We start from the raw sequence: 17,743 nt of genomic DNA, 5'->3' as shown, positions 1-17,743 counted from the left end.
CGACCGCTGCACTAGTGGCAGAAACACATCTGGCCCCGCGTGCTGGCACTTTCTTCGGAAAAGAATCGATGTTGCGAAAAGGACCGCCACGTGGGAATCATACCTTAGGAAGGCCGCGAAGAAGACAAAGTCGAAGCTCACTCTCACTCATGCTTGTGCCTCGAGGCGAAAATGCAGGTAGTGCCCTTACGGGGGGGGGGGGGGGGGCGGTATTTGCACTACAGAGTCTTGGCATGCCAAATAATTCCTACCTAGGCCCCATCCGCAGCCACTAACAAGCAGATTGGCAGACCGTTGTGTTCAACGATGAGCCTGAAAACAAGCGAGGACACGTAGCGAGGGCCAGTGCGGCGGCCGCGACCAATGGCCCATACGACAGCAGCCCGCTGACGTGTTAACTATGTTTCATTTTAATAAAGTTCTTCACTCCAATTCAGTTTTGGTGCAATGCTAATGGAAGGTTGAGAATGAGCTGTTCATAACTCTATTCTAAAGAGAAGTGGGTTTTATAGCAATTTTTGGCTGTGCTGACAATATTTCCAGAGAAAATTACGCCTTTGTTGTTTAGTAAAACGGTGTAAAATTCCTCCCGAACTGAAGTCCGCCTGGAGCCGTTAAGTCCGAAAAGAACTCCGTGATCATAGTTTGGAAGTGAAGTGCGATTTAGCGTGGCCAGAATAATCGGCCGAATGGTATAACGCACACCGGTTTGTTGGTGCTCGTGGGATTTGTTTTTAATTTTTTGACCAATGATAGTCTAAAAAATCTCGTCTTTTCACTAAAAGCAGTGTATGTTTGGTGAATCTCCTTGAAACAGGACATATTGAATCTCTCCCGAAGGGTCGCCTTAAAGAATCAGTAACTTAAATTTATTCGAAGTGCGCGTGATCACGATTATTATTGACCATGCGGTAGGCCCCAGGGACAGAGTTTGTGAGGTATCGTAACACGCAGAGAGCATAGGCTGAAAAAAAAAGAGCTCAGATGTTTCGAGGAAGCAAATAATATCACGCAATAGGAACAGTTAATAACCCTGTTATACCTCGAATATGCTTAACACCCTTCCCATTGCTTGGGATCCAGGATACGAAGAATCAGGGGAAAAAGGTGGCTACGCAGTATGACAGAGGACTGAACAATTGTGGATTTGGAGCCTCAGTTCGCATGCGAAACCAAAGTTTTGACAAAAAAGACTTGTATTCGCCTATAAAAAGATAATTACTCTTGTCGAAACATTGTCTTGGATTGCAGGTTGAGGCTGCCCTTGAACCCTGGTTCAGTTCGGTTTCATTTCCATCGCTTAGCATGATATGACGCGATTAGAAATAAGAGCTAGGTTCGGAATGATTAAAGACCATCTAGGTTTATTATATCGTGCTTTAAGACAGCAACTAATAAGGGCATTTCTAATACTTGCTTGAAACGTTAGTAGAAGTTAGGCCAAATTTCCATACCTTCCAAGTTAACTTTCCATACCTTCCAAGGAAAGCCCGACTCGAGTCTCAACTGGAGACAATTGCTTCCCTAAAAACCCCAAAGAGTCAAATTCGTTGTGTTACGTCTTGTGCTAAGGAGGTAAAAAAAATGTGTGAATACATTGTCAGGTTTGTCTGGAGAGTCCGCACAGAGTGGAAGAGAAATAATACACCTGTCTTGGTAAATGATATAAGTTTAATTACTACATCACATTATGACTGGTAGCGGTGCAGCTGACTCCTCGGAAGTCGCTCAAGCGATTCAGCTGGCCGGAGACGCACGAAACTTGCTAGGTTCGAAGAACGCCATCTTCCGTGCAGATTTCAGGAAACGACTGACGTGTCGACGCTTATGGGTTCAGACGACGGGTTCCCGGTAGAGAGGGGATCATAGTGACAGGAGGAAGCCGAGATTGCGAGTCATTTCCTCGCTGATGACGTAATGGAGGAATGCCATCTGATCGCTCCGACGGAGAATGCCTGCACAAGTAATCTGGTGGGCGAATAGCTGGACGAAAAGCCCGAACTCTGTTCATGACAAAAAGAGTGTGTTGCTGCATTTGTTTGCAGAGATGTCTCAAAGAAGACAGAGTTTGTTGTTTTATTAGTCTATTTCTATGCAGTTGCCGCAGACATCTTTAAATGCACCGGGTCACAAAATATGTCTCAAAGAAGACAGAGTGTTGTTTTATTATACTATTTCTATGAATTTGCCGCAGACATCTTTAAATGCACCGGGTCAAGCTGGGTTTCGCAAGGGCAGAGGAACTAGAGACCAAATTGCCAACCTTCGCTGGATCATGGAAAAAGCAAGAGAGTTCCAGAAACCCATTTACTTCTGCTTTATTGATTATGCGAAAGCGTTTGACTGCGTAGATCACAGAAGATTGTGGCAAGCTCTCCAAGAGATGGGAGTTCCAATTCACCTCATCTGTCTCCTCAGGAACCTTTATGAAGGGCAAGAGGCCACAGTCAGAACTGGGCATGGTCTTACTGATTGGTTTCCGATTGAGAAAGGGGTGAGGCAAGGCTGCATACTGTCGCCCTGCCTATTTAACCTATATGCAGAGTGCATCATGAGGAAGGCCGGTCTAGACGAGTCTTCAGCTGGAGTGAAGATCGCTGGAAAACGCATCAACAACCTTACATATGCGGATGATACCACTTTAATGGCAGAAAGTGAATTGGATCTCAAGAGACTTCTGATGCGCGTACAAGAAGAGAGTGAGAAGTTTGGGCTTAAACTGAACATTAAAAAGACGAAGATCATGGCGTCTTGCCCTATCAAGTCCTGGAGCATCAATGGACAAGAAGTGGAAGCTGTGACAGATTTTCTGTTCTTGGGCGCCAAGATTACCTCGGAAGGAGACTGCAGCCATGAAATTAGGAGACGCCTGCTTCTGGGAAAGAGAGCAATGATTTGCCTTGACCGCCTAGTAAAGAGCAGAGACATTAGTCTGCCAACCAAGATCCGCATAACCCGTGCTATGGTCTTTCCAGTTGTGATGTATGGATGCGAGAGTTGGACTGTGAAAATGGCTGACCGCCGAAAAATTGACGCGTTTGAATTGTGGTGCTGGCGAAGACGCTTAAGAGTTCCTTGGACTGCCAGAAGATCAAATCAGTCGATATTGTCGACCATAAACCCTGACTGCTCATTGGAGGGTCAAATTCTAAAGTTAAAGCTCATCTACTTTGGTCATCTGATGAGAAGAGAGGAGTCGCTGGAGAAAGATTTGATGTTGGGAAAGGTTGAGGGTCGCCGGAGAAGGTGTAGGCAGCGAACGCGATGGTTAGATGGCATTCTCGAGGCATTGCAGATGAAGCTATGTGATGTTAAGAAGATAGTGAGAGACCGGAAAGCGTGGCGTGACATGGTCTATAGGGTCACGAAGAGTCGGACACGACTGAACGCCTGAACTGAACTGAACTGAACTGAACAAAATACTCTGATTTAGGCGGATTTACACAATGGTGATGCATTGCTATGTGCAACTCGCTTATGAAAGGTGGGGCATTGGCTGTCTTCGACTAGCTGGGGCTATTTTCACGCGTGCAATAATTTCAAGACCCTATGGTTACTGTTGTTCCCATGTATCGATATATTACTTTTACGGTCGATGCTTAGCCTGCAACATGTGCTGAGCAGGCGAACACTTCAGTCGCTCTGCTACTATGTTCAGCAGGAGAGAGTGGGGAAAAACAAACAGAAATTATTAAATCACCGTTTTCGGTTCACTGTTTGGATTATTGCTGATGTTTATTATCAGCAATAATACGACGAAATTTGTACCTTTCTTGAATTTCGCTCTGTAGATATCAAGTGGTGTAGAATACAGTGACGTTTGGTACTGTCAAAAATTTGAAATGCATTGTGCGCCAAACTTCGGGTGAAAAATGTGCCGTCCATAAGAAACAAAAGGTGCCCTTTCAATCTCATAGTATTACGCAATTTTATTGATTGATTGATTGATTGATTGATTCTGCAATCCCAGTGTTGGGATTTTAGCAGGGTGGGAATACAAACTAAGCAGTTTAACAAAACAGCCAAAATAAACAATAATTATAGTGCAAGTTGAAGCTCTTCTGCACAATTAGGCATAGAATCAAACATATACAACACAGCAGTGAAATAACAAATGCAATAAAAAGAAACTAGGTGATATGTTGCGAGAACAACGTCAGTGATAGGTGCAGCACTTCATTGTTAGTGAGGTTATTCCAATCGGAAATAGTTCGTGGAAGGAATGAGTATTTAAAGCAGTTATTTCGAACGCGAAAAGGAGTTAAAGTTAGCTAGTGTCGTTGTCTGGTTGTGTATCCGGACGAAAAAACAAGCAAATCGGGGAGTTCTGATCTGCAGTGTCTTTTAATTAATTGGTACAGAAATTTAAGTCGTGCACAACGATTTCGCTCAGTTATTGTCAGAGGGCCAGCTTGAATTAAAAGGTGTGTTAATGATGTACGCCGGTAATTGTTATATATGTATCGTGCCGCCCTCTTTCGAACTTTCTCTAATTTATTCATGTTAGTTTATGTGAACGGGTCCCAAATGATTGACGCATAATCTAAGGTAGGCAGAACAATAGCTTTGTAAGCAAGCAGGCGTACCGATGGGTAGACAACCATAATGCCCGTCTCAAGAAAAGATTTCTATTCAATTCATATAGAAATCGCTTCTTGTGCGCCAACTTAACACCTATGAGTCTCATTGGAATCAGAATTTTGGATCGGGATGGAAGACGGCATTCTTGTTTTATGAGCGCCAGTAGAAGGAAATCAAAGAGCCAGGCTTTGTGTATAGCTTGGCTAAGTAATTCCTTCCAAACCACTGCCTTCTTATCAATCCTACTCTGGTTCGATATCACGCTTATGTTTTGCCTACTGCATGTTGAAAGAACACCTGCTTTGGTTCGATTCGCGTACTCGAATATGAGCTTTTTTGATGCGATTTTATGTTGGACCAAAGACTGCTTGCTCCATTCTGAAAGTGAAATGCAAGGTGTTTTGCTTATGCGCCGAAAAAAGTGCATCACTTTGATTCCAGGGAAAAGTATTGATGCTGAGTACTGAATGGAAGGTTATCAGTTGCGTAAGGTGCATTATGTTATGTACAGTGTCTTCTGTTCTTAACCGTGTACGTTTTCAGTTTTGGTCATTCGTCAACGCTTATGTCAATGTATATTGTCTAATAAAACTTTTTATAAGCAAATAAAAATGATGTTGTGTTCTTCTGAATAGATAAATATTTTAATAATACTGGCTGGGGATGCTAGCTGGTGCATTTGCAGCTGAAGGGATGTAGCGCCGCCACAGACAGCACATGGATAGATAGACAACAGGCGCAACTTGCAACTGTTTATTAAAGCGAAAGCCTTTAATGGCTCATGCGGCCGTGGAAAAATTGTGTCCCGCTTTTGCGGTGGCTCAGATTGGCCGAGGCGAGAAGACGTCAAGATATCTAGACCAATCACAGGGCGCCACCACAATATATGCGAATGCGTGCCTTATATGGCCACATGTCAATCAATGACAAATGACTAATTACCGACAAATATATCATTGTCTAAATGATAATTCTTTATTTAACTAATAATTTTTTACTTAATGACTAGTTATTTAATGAACTAATGACTAAATATTGTAGCGCCCGAAGAAGAAGAACGCGATCGCTTCGACAAAGACGACGCTGCTGCCGTGACTCGCGCGTGTGCTGGTTCCGCTGCGGTTGTGCTCCACTGTGCCGTTGGCCTGTTCACCTGAGGTCTCTGCTGCCGTCCTGTCCCTGTGCTTCGGGATGTTACACTGGTGAAGCTGCCGGGTAAGGATTCTCATTCAGTGCACCCCAACACGAAATTCGAGCCCAGTAGTAAGTCCTGGCCGCCGGAATTTCTTGCAGTCCGCAGCTGAACCTGAGATCCGCGCTAGCCGACGTCAGCAAGGCAAAGCGCCGGAATGTGGACCCCTCGCCGAGCGCAACATGTCTCATGCTAACGTTATCATGGCCTCCCAGTCGCAACAGCCTGGTAATGCGACTGCGACAGGGATAGTCTACGTGCCTATAACACCAAAGATTGTCTTCTCTTTCCGCGGCAATGGCCTGGATGATATTGAAGACTGGGTACAACGTTATGAACGGGTTGCTCGCCACAACGCTTGTACACCGGATCAATACCTTCGGAACATGTACTTCTCACTGGAGGTACCGGCGAAGTACTGGTTCGATAACCACGAAGCTTCGTTGACATCTTGGGAGATGTGCAAGAGCGAACTGGGGCACACGTTCGCGAACCAATACCGACGACAGCATGCTGACTGGACACTCGTATTTAGGGCACTGCGGCGAGCATGAGAAGTTTCGTCAGCGACATTCTGCGCTTAAGTTCTCGCGCCGACCCTAGGGCTACAGAGGAGAAAAAGGTGCGCGTTGAAGCAAGGTGTACGAAATGGGATTTTTGGTGGACTTATACGAAATCCACCGACTACAATAGGGGAGTTTTGTCACCCAATCTACTACTATCGAGCCTGCGTTGGCCGCAAGGAACACCGATTATCAGCTATTGGGCAATAACTTCCAGCCGTATCCAGCCTCACCTCACCTTGCCTAGGAGGTTTCGGCATCGCTGATATTCGCGATATAATCCGCGAAGGCTTGCGAGAAGAGCTCAATAGAGATTTTCCTACTTCAGGGCAATGTTCCTCAGCTACTATTACTGCAGCCGTTCGGGAAGAAGTGCAACACGCACTTGCCTCATAAAGAGTACCCGTTGTTGCTCTAGACACACAACCAACGGTGAGCTATAGCGCTATTGTCAGTCGACCGCCTCCCGCCCCTCGCCAGTACACCCGGGCTGAGGACCTCAGCCCTCGGCGCCGCGAATATGTGCCGCAATATGAAGGGCCCATGGAGCCGCGAGGGCGAAGAAAGTCCAGCATCTGGAGGACGGCTGACAGGCGGCCGTTGTGTTTTAACTGCGGTGAGCCGGACCACAAGTATCGTCGTCGCCCTTATCGAGAACTCGGCCTTCGAGGATTCAACCGACGTGAATCACGCCCCCGCTACGGTGAACAGCCACAGGTGATCCAAGAGTATCTTCTTAGTCCTCCATTGTCGCCAGTGCAAGCTTCACGTCTATTAGAACCCGACGTTTCGGGACCAACTGGGTCCCTTCCTCAGTGCTGGTGATAAATGTTTCTCAAACTTTTGTTTCTAGTACCCAACCAGGTGGAGTTCCGCCGAAGATGTTCTCGTTCAAATTAAGCTTCACGTCCATCGCGCTCGCCGTCACCGCGTCGCCAAGTTTCTCCTCCCCGCGGCTCTCGCCTTCAGAGCCTGTCCCCTCTTCCTCGTCGGGAAAACTAAGTACGGCGACGCCTGGAGATTGCGTTGCCGAAGTTGGCCGAAACAAACAGCCTCCTTGTAAGTTCCAACACAGCGCAACGAATGATTGCCCCCTTGGTGACACAAACAGACCTGAAATTTCCAATAACATTAAGATAATAATCGACGATCACGAAGTTGCTGCGCTCGTTAACACCGGTGCTGATTATTCGTACTGCTAAAATGGCGAGAATCGGGCGTTGGTTATTCATAGTGGGTAACGTTTTTCTGTATAAAATGACTTCCGTTCCTCCCATTAATACCAGCTGTTAGTTCGCACTCCATGGTGTTGTGTTTATTGTCGTTCTAGGTGTGAGCGCGGTGAACCACTCTGATTATTCGGTATTTAATGGACAATTTTACCGCCGAATGCGAAAAGTGACTTCCCTGTGAGATGGCTCTCCAATACGAACCGCGGGAGGTCCCCCTGGTATACCCTAAGAAAAAATACACCGCCCCCATCGAAATTCATGGTGAGACCTGTCCTGCGAAATTTGGGATATTAGAGCGTTACTCTAAAGCTGTTATTTGGGGAATGGACTTTCTTCGCGTGTATGGCGCAGTGATTGACGTGGGGCAGAACAAATTTACACTCAGGACACGTTCTGTTTCGCCAAGGCCTCATGCAGCGAGCCGAGCTGTGCTTCGAATAGACTCCGAACACGTATATTTGCCGCCGCTGTCGACAGTTCTTTTGCCTTTTAGAGCCGAGACATATGTTTGGGCCGAAGGTGTCATGGAAGGAAATGTTGAAATGCAGCTTACGAGTGGAATCCGCGTTGCGAGATGGATAGGAACCGTTAGCGAAGGGCGGGTCAACGTCGTCGTCACCAGCTTTAGGAATTAGTCGCAACACTTGACGAAAGGTACAATTATAGCCTACATGGAAGAAATTAGAGACGTTCACGAGGCTGTTGCCATCCGGACCACAAGAAAAACAGGAATTGCAATTGAACCTAGATAAAAGACTACAGAATTGTCCCACACGAGCGATCTTCTCGAACTTTTACATCAATACAACGTTTGTTTTGCCACGACATCCAGAGTTCCCCAGACGCCTGTCGCAAAACACAGAATTATTGTCGATGGCGCAACACGGCCGATTCGCCAACCGCCATACCGGGTTTCCTTGAATGAAAAAGAGACGATAAAGGAGGAAGTGCGTATATGCTAGACGACGACGTCATCCAGCCTTTCAACTGCCCGTGGGCAGCACCTGTGGTGCTGGTTATAAAGACGGGTCTCTGGTTCTGCGTAGATTACCGACGACTCAATAAAGTGACAAAGAAGGATGCATACTCATTGCCACACATCCACGACACCCTCGACCGGCACCGTCACACCCACTATTTTTCGTCGATCGATTTGAAGAGCGGATACTGCCAGGTTGAAGTAGATGAGCGCGATCGGGAGAAAACTGCATTTATAACACCAGATGGCCTCTATGAGTTTACGGTGATGCCGTTTGGATTATGTAATGCCTCTGCAACATTCCAACGAGTCATGGACACTGTTCTCGCCGGACTGAAGTGACAGGATCTGTCTTGTGTATTTAAATCATGTTATTTTTTCGAGCATCTTTGCAGACCATCTTGTGCGCCTCGAAGCAGTTCTCCAGGCCATACGGAAGGCCGCTTTCACACTCAATATTTCAAAATGCCGGTTCGCGTGCAGCGAGTTAAAGTTTCTTGGGCATATTATCAGCCACGCGGGCTTGAAGCCAGATCCTGAGAAAACAGCAGCCGTAGCGTCGAGCCCCCCTGGAGCCGGCACCAGGAGACGATGATGACGCTGACGGCTTTATTGCTGTCTTAAACACGGCAGATATGGCGTTTCAACAAATAGACGATTCACAGCTTAGTCAGCTAATGGCGCATTTTGGAGGAGACGACGATGTGGTACCTCGTGGTTTCCTGCGTGTCCTACCCACATTTAGAAATCGGAACGACGTCCTGTACAAAAAAAAAAAAACTTTGTCAACAGCCCGACATCGTGGCTTCTTGTTTTACTTGAAGATCTGCGTAGCGAGATCACGGATGCTTGACATGTATGGTGATCCTACAGCTGGTCACCTTGGTTATAGCCGAAAACTTTTACTGATTCGGGAAAAGTATTACGGGCCCAAGCTCGACAAGTATGTGCCTCAGTACACAAGAAGTTGTCGGGAGTTTCAATGGCGGAAGAAGCTACCCACACGTCCGGTGGACCTTCTTAAGCCAATCGAACCGCCGAGTGCCCCATTCCACACAATCAGAATGAGTTTGCTTGGCCCATTTTTCACGTCCAAGTCCGGCAACAAATATCTCATTATAGCGACAAACTACCTGACGCGCTATGCGGAATCCCGCGCAGTTCCGTCTGTGACGGCTGCGGAGGCAGCCAAATGTTTCATTGAGTGTATTGCCTTGAGGCATGGTGCACAGCATTTCTGGCACAACGTCTACAAGAAATCCTGCGTCTAAGACCAGCCACCGTCGAACTACTTCATATTATCCGCAAGTCAATGGGCTGACGGAGAGGCTGAAAACGACGATGGCTGATATTGTCAAGTCTCGATAGAACGCCAAGGAGGACCTAAAGATAGGACGGTTTTAATAGTCAACCAAAAAGAGTCTTGCGTTCAAGCTTCCTTTTCTTGTAGGCTCGCGCTTGTGCTCCCAGTCGTAATCGTTGGCATCATCTGCTATGCGGCAATATGATGGCCATGTACGGGGACGCCGACCATGGAAATTGGGACGGGGTGTTACCATATGTTACGTTTGCTTATAATACTGCAGTCCAGGAGACAACACGTATGTCACCTTTCCATCTGGTGCATGGCAGAAAGGTCACTACAATGCTCGATGCTATGCTGCCGCCTGAGCCACCTGACAGCGTCGCTGATGATGCTCGGCTAGTATCCGAGCACGTGGAGGAGGCTGGACAAGTGGTACGAATCAACATTCAGCAACAACAACGTACCGACGCTCAACAACCTCCGGAGACGTGACGTTGATTATCGACCAGGTGATAAGGTCTAGGATTGGACACCAGTTCGCCGTCGAGGTCTTTCGGAAAAACTTATGAAGCATTACACGGTTATTCGTCGCATCGGTGACCTCAACTACGATGGGCTTTCCAGCGGAAGCCGACCATCATCACGCCTCTCCTTACGTCCTGAAGTTGTTCATGTTGTCCTACTTAAGCCGTATTACGTGTGACCCTGGAGGAACCCTTCGATGTCTTCTCTGCTGCATTTATATCGTGAAACAACATGTACAGACACTACCCATGTTTTTCATGGTGCTTGCTTTTTTCGTTTAGACTCGAGACAATGCTTCTTTCGGGGAGCGGCAGTGTAGCGCCCGAAGAAGAAGCGCAATCGCTTCGACAAAGAGGACGCTGCTGCTGTGACACGCGCGCGTGCTGGTTCTGCTGCTGTTGTGCTGCACTGTGCCGTTGCTCTGTTGACCCGAGGTCTCTGCTGCCGTCGTGTCCATGCGTGTCAGGACGTGACAATATTAACGCGGTAGCGTTAAGGAGCTCGTGTCGCAGAAAAGCCGATGTCGGCGGCGGCGTTGGCCGTGAGCGCTCGTGTCGCAGAAAAGCCGGTGTCGTGGACGGCGTTGGCCGTGAGCGATAAATCCCGGCATGCACTTCATAAATAAAAAGCGTGCGTCACTCGAACAGTGGTGTTTAGGCGACGCGGCTTCTCTTTCCGCTCACAGTGCGATTGCTAGGTGCAGCGTCTGATGCCGGACGCCTCTGACGTGATCGCTGCGCCGTAGCGCTTCTGCTGGTAAAGCGTCCCCTGCGATGTGTAACTGACCGACATACTCAGTGCGTGTGAACGCTAAAGGAACACGGGAGCAAGAAACGTTGCAGTGAGCGCAACACAGTGCGATAATGTAGATTGTGAGAAGCACTTGTTTGAACAAATAATTAGAAAAAAGTTGTACCGTGCACTTAGAAGTGTTGAGTATGAAAACTATGTCTTTGTGTGACTCAAGAGCATACCGAGCGAATGAGTGGGCGGTGCGAACGAGGTGCAATAACGCTATCGCGTTCCACTCTTGAAGACGAAGCTTAAGCGTCCTCCAAATTTTAAAATATATTTGCGACTGTAGGAAGAAGGAAAAAAGTGCATGGGCCTGCTACTGGCTTTGTAGCTGAGCCACCTCCGCTGCCTCGTGTGGATAGAAGAGCAAATAGAGAAGAATGACAAAGAAGAGGGAGAGAAAGACGCACGTCGCAAGAGCCGTCGTCCAACACCGAAGCGGTGGTGGGTGCAATGACAGCTTACAACAGATAAACGTTCTGTGGCAGGCTAGTCCCCGCCTCAAGCGGTGTTGACCTACCAGTCCAGCGCCGTAGCGCTAAGAACAGCCACTCTTTACCACCTTTCGCCCCCCTCCCCCCCTAATGGCGCACGGCATCTGCGCCGCCCGCCTCTTCGTACACGTGTGGTACGCGGAGCAGGAGGTGTTCATACTGCTTCGCTCCTTCTTCTACATCGCACACCTGCTTTTCTTCTTCACCTTGCAAACTTCATTATTACCAGTACATACTTCTACAAATATACGACATTGCCTGACACAACACCACAAAGCCTACAACTCCCCAGCTTACCCATCCCCGCCACCGCTGACCACCTGGCTGGCATCCGGGACCTTCCCTTTCAAAACGCCCTCGACATATTCGTTAACCTTAACCTTTTTTAACCTTAACGCCTTCCGCCTTGAAAAGTAAAGCCACCACTATGTTGCGAAAGTCAGTGCGGTGCAGCAGCATACGACGTCGCGTGGTTCAAGTGTCAAAATAATGGCAGATACTACATTTTTCTACACAAAAAAAGAACGAGTGAGTCATTGCAACTTCGATAATGTTCAGTAAAGAAGAACTTGGGATCCCGTAAGCAGCGTAGGTTTACTCAAAAAGCTTAGTATGTTAATTATTTTTTATATGGCGGTTTTCAGTTTTAATCGGGAGGTTTTTGAAGCTAACGACACATGACTTAATCACGCACATTCATGCGCTACATTCTATGTTTCGCGCTGTTTACATAAAATGAACATTTTGCCCGGTAAAGCTTCCCTCTTTCTGATGTTCAGTATGAATCAGGTGAAAGCCCTTTGAGCACAGAAGCTTAGCATCAATCAGTGCTCGTTTGTATACAAAGGTATCTCATAGCTTACCCCTGTGACTCAAGCATCAGAGGCTGGAATACTGTCTTGCAGTACCAGTGTTTTCGGTGGAGGAAAAACGGAGTGGCTTCCGTGTAGTGTGTGATGTCAGTGCTCGTTAAAGAACCCCAGGTGGTCGAAATGTCCGGAGTCCTTTACTGCAGTGTCTCTCATAGCCTGAGTCGTTTTCGAGCGTTAAACACTACAAAAGCAAACCAACCGTGTTTGCTGCCTCCGGATTCAAGTTTCGGTGGCGATAGAAAACAAGAAATGTGAACGTTTATGCATCTTGGTTAGACGTTAGCGGTGCATGGCATAGGACGGTGACGAGAGCATTGCGCCGACAATACGAAAACGAAACGCACGCGACGGGCGTACACTTGAATGACCAAAAGGTTTTCTTAATTAACACGGACCGCCGCTAGGATTTTCTTCACAACCTCGAAAACTTCATGGCGTGGAACCTCACATACTGTAAGGACATGTGTTGAACTCACTGCGCACTCTGAAGCACGAGAAAATAATTATGAAATGAATGCTTACCACCGACGGTGAATGGACTGGCTACAGACCACGTTATTAAGGCAGGTTGTTGGCAAAAGTCATCTGCAAAGCAAAACTAAATTTTATTTGTGATCTGAACTTGAGCTTCGAGAAGCTGTAACTTTAGCAGCAGTTTCATTAATAGCGGATTACATATTAATTAGGCAAAATCTGGGTTCATTTGGGCTTCATGCTCGCGATCGAATTCTGAAGAAACTGCTAGCTTCGAACCTCCGAATCTGATTGTACTCTGTAAGTGATTGCGCAAAATTGCAGGCTCTCAAAAGCCTCACATCATGCGGTTTCCAAAATCTGTTAGCGAAAGGGAATTTAAAGTAGTGAGCACAGTCGAAGATCGTTTACATTGTTTCATTTCCCGGCGCTGTGTTTCTAGGAGCGATATGGCGAAATAATGCAACAGCGGGTACTCGCCGCTCGGCGCTCTGCAGCTGAATTCGCAATAGCGCACTCTAGCTGACTCTTCGTCCATTTTTATTTTACTTGCAGTTTTTTTTTTCTGAAAAGTAGAATCGAATAACTTTAAGGGAATAGCGGTGAGTAAAAAAGCTTCGCGTGTCCCAATCTTCCGCTTTCTGTCCCTATGGCATATATGGCCAGAGTGAAGGCCAACATTATTATGTTTTATTGAATTTTCAACATTAATTTTTCTATTAGAAACCCTTGACAATATTTCTTTAAGCAAATGCCCACCCAGATCTTTATATGCCAGGACAATGAGCCGCATACGTCTGTTTCCACTTGTCAAGGCGAATCATGAAATGTAAAATGAAATAAAATGGTCGCATTACCATGTCGGCTTGATATCTGTGTGATATATTGCTATTCATCTTACTAAGCAATCTAAAAGTGACTTAGGATGGTGCACTCTCACCCTGTCTCTTAACAAGCGATGGATACGGCATGCCCACGAAAATACCCACGCTACACGTTTGAACTGAATGTTGGCCCATACGCCGACATGTCGGTCCACTGTTTGGCTTCGTACCAAGCCTGCCAATGGAGCCGCCGGTTTTAAGTTTCGTCTTCGATGAATGAGGCGGAGTCACTTAAGACAAGGAATGCTAATGGACACCTTATTTTTTGCACAGAGATATCTCAGCTGTTTGTTGTCAAACGCTTTTTTTTGGGGGGGCACTAATTTAGTTTCCAGTTTCTCTTCACAAGCACATGTCTAACCGTGCGAAAGAGGGATCGTGATTACGTCCTATGTGAATACTCGCCGATCACAAGTAATAAACCTTTATTGTTACTTGCAAACGTTTTCACTGAAAAAAAAAAGAGCTTGTCAACCCCGATTCTTATCTTATGGCCACAATTTCACTTCGAAGTAACGCTTCAATTTAGCTTTGGTAATTCTTACAAATGCCCCACTGCTTGGCATTCGTTAACCGCCCACTCCACCGTTTAAGGGATATAAAATGGAATGATCCGCGAAAAAAAAAGAAACCTTTTTATGCCACCATAACTCAGCCACAAATCCAATATGCATCACACATATTGTAAATATAATGGGAGATTGGCAGTTATTTAGCATTGCACCCACTCCAGTCTCACAAATATTATTGAGCTTGTGTGCAACAGTGCTTAGGCGTGTGATGTTTTTCCTGCCCGGCAGCACGCGCAATTATATCGTCGCTGCATGCTGAAAATACGCCAAATGACATTTCTGGAAATGTTCTCAACTAACGAACTTTCATAAAGTTTCTCACTATCCATCTCTCCACAACAATTGTTTCTTGCAGTCACCGTCAGCTTTATTTGATCGCCCTAAGCATCTTCACGCAGTTTACACATAACAGAAAAAATATCCCATTTCATAGTGTCAGATAAATATCTACAAAATTTTGATCCACCATGTCTAAAAATAAGATATGATAATGAAAAAAAGTTTCAGAATATACGAAGGGTGGTACAGGGCCTTTTGTTTTACTTGTTTTCTTAATTATGAATTGCCTGTGTGTAAGTTTCTTTTTTGGTGTTAACTTTTTCAGGATCGATTCTGAAGGGTCTTGAGAAGTGTGTTTATTATGTGAAGCATTAACACAATTCATGTATCACTTACGCTAAAATGCAGTTTTTTACGCCTGCCTTCAAAGAGATACAAAATTGTTTTTAGATTTATACCGGACAGTGAAAAAATCGATCTTTGCGCACTTGCCCGAAGAACATCTAAAAGGAAGTAAAAAATGAATATGTAAATATAAGGCTTAGTAAGTAAGTAATAAGTATAAGACTAAGTAACTCAGAATATAAAATAGTACACTGCCCTGTCTCTTTCATTAGTTAACATTTCGCGCCTATCAGCAAATTTGGTTTAGTGCTCCTCGGAAGCTGTCGACACCATTCACTGAACAACTGCTGCGGTTCTTGCGAGTCTGACACCCATTTTCGAACTGCAGGGAAAAAAATAACTAAAAAATGTCATGAATGAAAATTTGGGGAATAATGGGGAATACTATGTGGGGAATGGGGAATAATATGTAACGTGCTGAAGTTCAGTTTGAAAGCGTGTCGTTGGCGTAAGAACCATTGGTAAACTACTAAAAAGTTTCGTTGTCAGCATGGTCTTTAGCACAGCTTACAGTTTTTGTGTTGCCTAACCGTTTGTCAGGTGCAGCTGGCGTATTTTGCGGTACGTTTTCCTGTGGATGGCGGAGTTCACTCTAGTTTGCAATCATAATTGAAAATGTGCTGAAGGAGCTATCCTGAGAAGCATAGCTCGAATTGTACGAATCCCACTCCATGTGTCTGGAAGTGCTTGGCACTTGTGAAAGTTTTGGTGGAACATCTCATGTTGCGGTAATTAGATTGTCGCTAAAATCTTAGCATGCCTTGCTGAAAACATTGCGAGCGGAAATGAACCAGCGGTAGCAAAGAGAAAGCACGTGCAACTGATGAATATTGAGCTCAGCCGTAAAGTATGCTTCTATAGGACACTAGTTGAAATTCTGGGTTGATATTTAACTGGTCCTTTTTCACAGCTGAACTCGGAGATGACGGAGTCGTTTGCGGAATGTTCGTTAATGTTGTGGGCAAAAAAGAAACGGGAGCAGAAGCAATGGGGTCCATGATATGACACCGGATTTCTATATTTCAGTCCAACCTACTGCAACTAAATAGTTGTTTTATAAAGCTAAGCTCACGAAACCGAAACTATGTCGCATTATCTCCATAGTTGAGGCTACTTGTTTCAGCAAACATAATTTTGTATTCAACAGTGTGTCGCAAGCGGTCGTTCGTATGAGCGGTGGTCATTAGGGCTATCTCCAATTAGTTGAGTACGCGCTAAGAAGATAGTAAAGACAAAACCTTTTCGGCAAATTTGGAGATAAGACGTTTGATGATGCTTTTAATTACCTCACTACAGGTACGCAAAAGGAAGAAAAAAAGTTTTCATTGTCTGTTCAGTTCATAGGGAGATGTGAAGAAGTGAACAATGGTATACAGGTATAACAATTCGAAAATTTTCAAAATATGCCTCATGGCGCTCTTTTTGGTCATGTGGATCCGACAGGAAAAAGTATTTTTGTTTCTGAAGAAACAGCATCGAAAATTATACTTGATTTTATTCAAAATCGGTACTCCTCCAGATCAAATGCTCGGTGACGCGATTTGGCAACTAGTCTAGCGTGCTCTCTGGAGCCCGCTCCAAAAAGAACTACGTCGATAAATGCAATTCATTAGCAAACTTTGCCGGAGGCGGTAAACCTGTTTTTTGTTTCAGAATATATTTGGTCCTGTTTTCGCTTAAAAAGCTATATTTTTAGCTATAAGTGTCATCCTTGGCATTGAAATGTGGTAAACTATGTCTATGCAGGTAAACTTCTATCTGTGTTAGTTAAATAGCAATGAGCTAAATAGCCTACAGCACCAACAGAGAAAAAGTGCCTGTCTTCTATTAGTCATGTTTTTCATCAGTGGTCGAATCCCATGCAAATGTGGCAGACCTTGCAATTGCTGATTTCGCCTTCCTTCCAGGTGCTGTTTGGTGTACGTTGCGGTTGATCCCAAAAAGCACTTGGAGCAAGAAGACACTCTCAAGAATCTTCGAGGAAGATCTGCGGCAGGTTCTTCGGATTCGACTTTTTTTATATCTCCGTGGCTCTATAGCAGTATCGCTTAAATCAATGATGTCGAGTTCATGATTTCGACATTTTGTGTTTACTCCAAATGACAAAGCCTAGCGTTATTTATTTTTATCGACTACTGGGATGACGTATAACACTTAGAAACGCTGTTATACGCATTAGCGATCGAATACGAACGTCTCTTATCATTAAGCCCTACCCAAATGACTTGAGAGTCGCACAGATATAGCGGTAGCGAGAACACAGTTGAAATTTTTTTACTCGTCCTCTACCGTTTCGCACAAAACGAGTAGCAGTGTAGAACGCTGCTTAGCTAGAGAGACGATGAGAGACGATACAGCTGACATCATTGCAACGACAAACGGGAGCGTGGCGAGCGCCTCGCTCGGAATCCTTGCCTCACCTGCGTGGTTGTGTCTCCCCGAGAGGACTGTCCCCGACCCAGCGCTGCATTGAGGAGTTTGTCACATCGAGAAAAATTTGCAAGAGTAATATTGTGTGGTTGTGAAGCGTCCTTGCTAGCGGCTGCAAGCCTAGTGTGTCCGCGTCGAAGAACTGTTGCAAGCACAGAGC

The sequence above is a fragment of the Amblyomma maculatum genome, chromosome 4, assembly GCF_055883805.1.
Source record: "Amblyomma maculatum isolate TAMU_Amacu chromosome 4, ASM5588380v1, whole genome shotgun sequence".
In the NCBI taxonomy this organism is placed as follows: domain Eukaryota; kingdom Metazoa; phylum Arthropoda; class Arachnida; order Ixodida; family Ixodidae; genus Amblyomma; species Amblyomma maculatum.
The sequence above is the reverse complement of the archived record's forward strand: the minus strand, read 5'-3'. Positions refer to the sequence as shown.